The following is a 9,431-nucleotide window of genomic DNA, read 5'->3' on the forward strand; positions in this document are numbered from 1 at the left end:
CATATTAAGTTTAAAAAAACCTGAAAAGGCTGATGGGGGAACAAGCCTAAAACAACGTAATAATTTTTAAAATTATTTTTATTATTTTAAATAAATACATATACAATTGAAATAAATAAGTACATTTATACATTTTTTAAAACTCCTGTAATAAAAAGGTAAAAAAAAAAAAATTTCAAAGGCTACTTTTATTGATGACTTTATTGATGACTTTTTTTGCTAAACATATTAAGTTTTAAAAAAACCTGAAAAGGCTGAAAGATGGGGGAACAAGCCTAAAACAACTTAATAAATTAACTTAAACTATGAGTTATGGGATTTAATTATTTGTATTATTTTAAATAAATACATATACAATTGAAATAAATAAGTACATTTATACATTTTTAAAAAATCCTGTAATAAAAAGGTAAAAAAAAATATAAAATAAAAATTTCAAAGGCTACTTTTATTTATTTCAGGGAACTTTTGTTTTCCCTGAAATAAATATATATGGAATAAAAGTCCCTTAAAAATAAATGCAAGTAGTAATTTGAAAATGATTCATGCTAATTAGTGTTTAAAATGTATGCCCATAAAATAAATCCTAAATTGATAAGAATTTTAGGAGACTTTTATTTGCACCTGAAATAAATAAATGTGGAATTAATACATTATGAATTAATTTAATTGACTACAATTTCAAGAAAAGCCCCCAAAATAGATACAAGTAATCCTTTGAGAAGTTTACATTTTACATTAATAAAAGTCCTTTAAAATAAATACAAGTAGTAATTTGAAAATAAAAATTAAAAAAAATAAAATAATATATATACATATATATATCCTGAATTCATAATAATACTTTTTTAGGAGACTTTAATTTGCACCTGAAATAAATAAACATGGAATTAATAAATAATGCATTTATGAATTAATTTAATTCAATGTATATTTACAAAATGTAGGCCTACATTCATACATACATATTTATTTATTTATTTATTTATTTATTTATTTATTTATTTATTTATTTATTAGACATACTTTTATTCCACTGGCACATTTATTCATCTATTTTTTCAAATACAATAAAAAAAAAAAGATATAGGACTAAAGTATATATTTATATATGCAAAATGTACATATGCTTATACATTTATTGTCTTGATATATATTTACTTATTTGTTTAATAGGCATACTTTTATTCCATTGGCACATTTATTTGTATATTTATTTAAATAATACAATAAAAAATATTTAGTACTTTTTATCCCCCCTGAAATAAATCTAATATCAATGCATAAATGCATTAAAGTAATCCTTTGATTTCTTTTCAGGGGACTTTTATTTTCCCCTGAAATAAATGTTAAATTTTTCATACTTTTGCTTGAAAAGGACAACAAAAACGTTAGTGCTGGACTGTGGAACTTTATTTTTATTTTTTATTTTTTATCAGGCCATGTCAGGCCTCCCAATAAGTAAAATGATTATTATGTTTTCAATTGGCAGTGTATTTTTGCAAAGACTACGAATGAATCAATATGTTGATATATTAGATACACTACCGGTCAAAAGTTTTAGAACACCCCAATTTTTCCAGTTTTTTATTGAAATTCAAGCAGTTCAAGTCAAATGAACAGCTTGAAAGGGTACAAAGGTAAGTGGTGAACTGCCAGAGGTAAATAAAAAAAGGTAAGCTTAACCAAAACTGGAAAATAATGTACATTTCAGAATTATACAAGTAGGCCTTTTTCAGGGAACAAGAAATGGGTTAACAACTTAACTCTATGGAGTCTTGGGCTATTTTGTCCATTTTTGAATTCTTTTCATGTCTTTGTAAGTCATTTTGTGTCTTTTTTTTGGTCATTTTGTGTCTTTTTTTAGTCATTTTGTGTCTTTTGGTGTGTTTTTTGTCATTTTGTGTCTTTTTTTGGGCTTTTTGTGTCTTTTGATGTCTTTTTTGTCATTTTGTGTCTTTTTTTGGTCTTTTTGTGTCTTTTTTTAGTCATTTTGTGTCTTTTTTTTGTCATTTTGTGTCTTTTTTTAGTCATTTTGTGTCTTTTGGTGTCTTTTTTGTCATTTTGTGTCTTTTTTTGGTCATTTTGTGTCATTTTTTTAGTCATTTTGTGTCTTTTGGTGTCTTTTTTGTCATTTTGTGTCTTTTTTTGGTCATTTTGTGTCATTTTTTTAGTCATTTTGTGTCTTTTGGTGTCTTTTTTGTCATTTTGTGTCTTTTTTTGGTCATTTTGAGTCTTTTTTTAGTCCTTTAGTCCAACATAAAATGTGATTTTGAATCTTTTTTTTAACTTTCAAAACACTATCATGCTCAATAAAGAATTTTAAATGTTGCAAATGTGCATTAATTTCAGAGTACACTGAGACATTAAACTGCATCATTTTCAATTAAATTCTGGAAAAGTTGGTGTGTTCTCTATATTCCAAAGCTTTTGTTTTCATGTCACAAGATAATAAGTCCAATGAAAGTGCTGATAAAGTGTATAATAAATGATAAAGGCACGTTGCTGCTGTCCAATAGGAAGTGATTGTTCTCTCAGGCCTCCAGGGTTCCCCGGGGATCGGTTCCAGCGCCATATGTTCTCCTCTGCCGTTGAATCACTCTCACACCAACTGTTGCATTGCTCCGACCTTTAACCTCAGACTTCATATGCACGGTCACAAACACACAGCTGATGCTGATTTGGAAGCCAACAGTAAGTCCTCCCTCCTGTCAGTTTTTTTCCTTTTTCACCGCTTAAACTAAACCGTGGCCAGTCTGTCGTCTGTCGCTTCCAGTTAGCAGGTCGTGGTGATGGAGGGAACTGTTCCCACAGTCATTAACGGCACAGTTTCATGTCAGATCCTACACTTGCTCGCCTTATTTCCAGGATTAATCTCTACCAGAGAAATCTCATTCCTGTTCTGGCTCCATCATTTAAAGGTTTAGGCTTTATTCAAGCTTTCAGTTGGTCTGAGGGCTGTGAATGTCATTTAATTTAACTGAGGGTGCTTCAAATTAGGGCTGGGCGGTATATTTTAGAAAGACATATGTAGTTGAGACAATACCGCCATACCGATATATATCGGCTATACATTTAATGAAACCTAAAATTCAGTGCTTCAAAACATTTTAATATTACAAAAGATCAATTTTAAAAAAGTATGTTTAATATGCGACCCGATTGCGGATAAGCGGTTAATGGTAATGAATGAATGAATGTTTAATATGGAAATGTTGGCCTCTGAAAAGTATGTCCATTTATATGCACTCGATACTGTGTGTGTGTCTGTGTCTGTGTGTGAGTGTGTTTCTGAGTGTGTGTCTGTGTCTGTGTGTCTGTGTGTGTGTGTGTGTGTGTGTGTGTGTGTGTGTGTGTGTGTGTGTGTGTGTGTTTGTATCTGTATGTGTGTTTGTGTGTGTGTGTGTGTGTCTCTGTGTGAGTGTATCTGAGTGTGTGTCTGTGTGTCTGTGTGTGTGTGTGTGTGTGTGTTTGTATCTGTATGTGTGTGTGTCTGTGTGTCTGTGTATGTGTATGAATGATTGTGTGTGTCTGTGTGTCTGTGTCTATTTATGTGCGTGTGTGTGTGTTTGTGTCTGTGTGTGTGTCTGTGTGTCTGTGTATGTATATGAATGATTGTGTATGTGTGTGCGTGTGTGTGTCTCTGTGTCTATTTATGTGTGTGTGTGTGTGTGAGTGTGTGTGTGTGTCTGAGTATGTGTGTGTGTGTGTGTGTGTGTGTGTGTGTGTGTGTGTGTGTTTCTGAGTGAGTGTGTTTCTGTGTATGTGCGTGTGTGTGTGTGTCTGCGTGTCTCTGTGCGTGTGTCTGTGAATGTGTGTGTTTCTGTGTGTGTGTGTGTGTGAGTGTGTTTCTGAGTGTGTGTGTGTGTGTGTGTGTGTGTGTGTCTTGGCTCCTTTGAAGAATCGGAGCCTGTTTGTCTCCTTTGTAGTGTTTGACGCTCCTCTGTCAGATGCTGCAGCTTTGATCAGCGTGTCTCGTCCGCTCCCATTTCAATGTGTTTCCTCCGACGTTCACACCCACGTCCAGTCCCCCCCCCCTCACCTCCACCTCCACCTCCACCTCCTCCTCCTCCTCCACCTCCACCTCCACCTCCACCCAGGTCGGTTAATTATCCAGATCATCTGGCAACAGACAATGGACATGAACACAACTGGAGCCTATTGATCCTGGATAACTAATGAAAAGGAAGGTTTAGAGCAAAATATACCTTATTTTAAGCCTACTTTTAAAAAAATGTTATCTCAGGAAGTATGTAGTAGTAGTAGCTTGTGGCTGGTTGAGACAGGATCTCACAGCCTTTTGTTAATGTCTCATTGTGACGGAGGTGAGAGCGGAGACACTTGGAGAGGTGCGACTCTTTCATGTCCTCGTGGTGAGAAGAGACTCCAAGAAAAGCAAGAGTTAAAGGAAGAGGAGAGCTCATGGAAAAAATTATTAGACCATTGTTTTCTTCAATCTCTTGTTCATTTTAATGCCTGGTACAACTAAAATGGCTAGATACAGATTATATATACTGTCTACTCTGCCTGTTGTCATAATTATCAATACTTCTGACATTTTATTTCTTTGATTGTCTAAATATTCAACTATTTATTTGTATTTATTTACAAGATTAACACTAACTTTATAACTATGTTATGTCAGAACTACTTATTTCTGTATTTAATTTATTTATTGTAATGTCTTAACACTTTTTTCTTGTATGATGCTCAGGATGTTTATTGTGATGTCTCTTACTTCAAATTCTGAATAAAAAGTTCAAAAAAAAAATAAAAAATGGCTAGATATCAACTCTTCAATTAAACTCTCACGAGCTATTTTTGTTGTAAGAATTCCCCATAGTATTCACCTTAATGTAACATTCAAGACTATAAAGAAATTGAATAATACTGGAAATAAAAGTTTTACTTGTTAATATTTGTAATAAGAGTAAGTTACCCTTTTTAATGGCATTTGTACTGAAAAACAAACGGAACCCCCTGTAAAATAACACAGTAAATGTCAGGAAAATAACTTTTTTTTACAGTGTAGTGGAGTAAAAAGTAGACTTACAATAAATAATAGCAATAGAATGTATTGCATTAGTTGTAGAGAGTGGAAATACTCAAATAAAGTCCAGTATTTATATCCAAATATCATAATTTAAGAGCTTAACTCTAAACATTTTCCATGGTTTTCTTATTGATTTTGGTTATTATCAAGAAAACCATGGAAAATGTCTAGATATCAGCTCTTAAATTAAACTCTTATCAGCTATTTTCGTTCTTATCATTATATTTGTCCAAACAAATGTACCTTTAGTTGCATTAAAATGAACAAGAGATTGAAGAAAACAATGGTCTAATATTTTTTTCCATGACTGTATTGTAATTTTTTTTATCTTCAAGGGAATTTTGTGAGAATTAGCAGAGAAAAGGTAAACACTTCAAGGTTTATTATGCAAAGTTTTCCTCCAGACTAATACAAATATAATCCCCCTTAATCATTGCTTATGTAACAAAGAGCCTGCAGCCCTCTACCTCTGTTTCTCTTTTCTTTTCATGTTGCTGTTTTCATGAAATTTCTGGTCGTTAGCCTTTGGGCAGCTAAGAAAATAGCAGACGCATCGCTGGAAAAATCTGAAATATTGCGAAGTGAAACACCAAGCGGACAAACTTGAGTGAACTTTCAGGATCCACCTTCTCGGTTGGACTCTTTCTGCTACCGAGCTTCAATGAAGAAGTGTAGTGTACATCAATTATTAAGATTATTAAGATTACACTCATTAGTCCGAATACACAACATGACCAAGGTAAACAATACCACCTCTTATTATTATTCTGCCCCCATTCTTAGAGAATTGGGGGTTGTGAGCAGTGGATTTTAGGGGGAGATAGCAGGTCAACATATTGTGAAAATGTTGAGAGCATGAGAGCATTTTTTTTAAACTTGACCTCACTGTATAAAATGAGCTGCTGTGACCTCTTGTTAAAATAATTGATTATTTTCTATATTGGTAAATTATTTTATGCTTTATTTCTGCTTCTCTGTCTCTGTCTCTGTGAGTGACGCAGGTCACTATCAAAGGTCAAACCTTGAGTGTAATAAATATCTCTGTGCATTTATATTAAATCAGGCAATGTGATTTTGATACAATTATTATGTTTGTGTGTTAATTTTGGTTTAGAAACTTTGACTAAATATATTTCATTGTCTGTTTCATATTTTTTAGACTTTTAGAATCTATGTGAGACAGTGAAAATCCTTTGGCTCTGTAAGACACACTATCTTTGTAAGACATAACAAGGCAGGAGGTTTTTGTTGAAGGTTCTGGAGAAGAAGCCAGGTCAGGATGGCCTTGTCCGGGGCAGCAAGATCGTATGCCCAGCTGGCATGACGTGCCATTGTATTAATTAAAACTGTCGAATCAGCGATCAAGAGGGCGGGACTTCCTGGAGGAAATCAACCAGCATGTTTTGTAAACAAATGTTAGTATTTTAATGTGTTCAGGGAGAGAGACGTGGTTCAGACTTCACGAACTGAAACCCGTCTGTTTGTATTCAGGGACATGAGTTTTTGAACCCGGAGAATCTCTGTAGAATGCACATTTTTTGACGTATTGTAATAAAACTATGTTAAACTGAGAACTTGGACGTCTCCAGCTCATCATTTCCCATCAACGATCTGCGCAGAAAAATGGTGAGATTTTTTCTGTTGGTGACAGATTATCAATTTTCAAGGTTTCCTCATGCAATTTTTCTAACACCTCTATAACAGTAAATATAATCACAGTCTCAAGAAACTTTACAACCACAAACTAGAGATGTGGAGCATTCAGTGGATGTGCAGCTTTCCCAGCTATAATGACATCAGAGCAGCAGTTAAGAGAACAAAAATGTCTCGTTGTAAACCAAATCACAGCATTGTTTTTTTCTTCAGTGTTGGTGTTGAGGAGGTTTTAATCTTTTTTCATCCATTCTCAAATTTAAAAAAATGCCTAATTAAGCACCAAATGTGTGTAACAAATAGTATCAACGCAAAAATTGCTGCAACAACTCGTGAGACATTGTTGAGCATAGAAATGGACTTTAGACAGCCAAATGTTAATGTTCTGAACCGTTATACACCTTAATAGGTTTACCCAATTGATTCATTTACTCATTAGTTTTAGAGCTTTAGAACCAGAACACACATTTTTCACAACTTGACACACAGCGCTGAGCAGCAAATTCATCTTCAGATCCTCATCTTTCAGATGATGTCCACCACTTCTATGTGGCATTTATTGTTAACCTGCTATCTCCCCCTAAACATGAACTGCCCACAACCCTTAAGAAAGGTGGGCAGAATGATGAGGGGATAAATAAACCACATAAATTGCTGTTAAAATCTTAAATCTCAGTGTTCTTTAGTGACCTAAATCCAACATGATCTCACAGGAATCCGTGAAATAGCCACGGAATCACTCAAATTTCCCTGAAACTGACACGGATTTCGCTACAATGCAAGTTAATGCCAGTCATATCCCGTGGCTATTCCAACATACAAAGTGATTATGTACATTCACTGAGTGAATATTTAGAAAATAAAACATATATTTCTCGCTAGAAATGTGATCAAAACCCATTTTTATGCAGAAACTAAGTCAAAATATTGATTTTTTTTCACTAAAAATGAGAGAACTGTCCGCCATGTTTTTTGTTCTGACCGCCGGGACCTTGAAAGTCACGTGACTTGGAACAAACCAATAGGAACAAATATTAACTTGCATTGTAGCGAAATCCGTGTCAGTTTCACGGAAATTTGAATGAATCCGTGGCTATTCCACGGATTTCTGTGAGACCAGGTTCCCTAAATCACTCCCCACAAATTAACCCTGAGACCTTCAATACAAGTCACTTTTCACCAATACTGCTATAAACTGTTCTAGTACTCCTGGGCATTGATTTAAGTCAGACAACACCTTTATCAATTACAATATTTTATTTAACAAATTCAGACATTTTACTGCGATTTCTAAACATCATTACAACATCAAATGCTCGTTTTGAAGGAGGCTACTGGTCCAATAAACTACAGGCCTTTATGAAATACAATAGAAATATTTATATTAATCAGAGGTTCTCGGTTTCTAAAAAGAGCTTTTCTCCACATACAAATCCTATATACACAGAGTTATTGACACAACAAAAGTGTGAACTGTTCCTCGCCGGTCCTTTGCTGGGTTTTAAGTGAATGTTTCATCTTTCCACAAAAATAAAAAGTCTCACGAGAGGACTCAAAAAGCCAGAGAGTCACTCCTGAAAAGGAAAGGGGAGGGTACCTTCAGGAGGCCCCAACCTGAAATGAGAAAAAGGAAAAGTCCACCCATTTTTTCTGTGATATCCAAAGCATGTATGGAGGGTTTTTCTACTTCTAATTCAACAGTGTGACTCCTATATCTCCCAGAATGAAACCAAAGGATTCAAACGTGCTGCATTCAGTTGTAGCTGAAGAGAAAATCCAAAATTCAAATGTGGGGAATCCAGAAAACAGAAAAAATCCATGCATGTGGCCAGTGAACTGCAGGGGCCATGAGCCCAGAATGCTAAACTTTTTGGTAACACTTTCTATGAAGACTACATCTATAGTGCATTATGAGCGCATTCACAGTGAATTATAATGCTCATTATAATCAATCATAATGCATTATGACTGCATTCATAAACACATATAAAGCTTCATGATGCACTATATCAACAGTTATAAATATAGCTTATAATGACTTATAAATCCAAGTGTCTTATGAGTGCTCTTGACTGGTTATAAACTACAGGCTGACTGATGAGGCTTATAATACATTACAACTACTCATACCCCTCTATACACACACCTCAACAATCAACTGTTATAAGGACTCATAGGATGCCATAAGTATAAATAATGACTTATGATGCAGCATAGCTTCTTTTAAATGCATGAAAATGTGTTACACTTTACTTAACGCCAACAATGAAACATCATGATGAGCTATAATGCATTATAGATGCGTCTATATGAACCTCACTTTACTTAAAGCATACATTGATCATTTATTTATACTTATGGCATCCTATGAGTCCTTATAACAACTGATTGTTGAGGTGTGTGTATAGAGGGGTATGAGTAGTTGTAATGTATTATAAGCCTCATCAGTCAGCCTGTAGTTTATAACCAGTCAAGAGCACTCATAAGACACTTGGATTTATAAGTCATTATAAGCTATATTTATAACTGTTGATATAGTGCATCATGAAGCTTTATATGTGTTTATGAGTGCAGTCATAATGCATTATGATTGATTATAATGAGCATTATAATTCACTATGAATGCGCTCATAATGCACTATAGATGTAGTCTTCATAGAAAGTGTTACCAACTTTTTTTTTAAATAGTTATTTTTGAAGTCCATGTGTCGTCGGGCGGATTTTC

At 34.1% G+C, this 9,431-nt stretch overlaps 1 protein-coding gene across 1 annotated transcript in view; it reads right to left on the minus strand.

Annotated features, from left to right (window-relative positions):
- Window positions 1-9,369: 9,369 nt before the first annotated feature.
- Window positions 9,370-9,431, minus strand: part of her13 (hairy-related 13) — a 4,274-nt gene continuing 4,212 nt past the window's right edge. Inside the window, exon 4 of the mRNA XM_059330813.1 lies at window positions 9,370-9,431. This exon is cut by the window's right edge and continues 531 nt beyond it. The gene's annotated coding sequence lies outside the window, so the exon portion shown is untranslated.

Source organism: Centropristis striata, chromosome 4 (genome assembly GCF_030273125.1).
Source record: "Centropristis striata isolate RG_2023a ecotype Rhode Island chromosome 4, C.striata_1.0, whole genome shotgun sequence".
Classification (NCBI taxonomy): Eukaryota; Metazoa; Chordata; class Actinopteri; order Perciformes; family Serranidae; genus Centropristis; species Centropristis striata.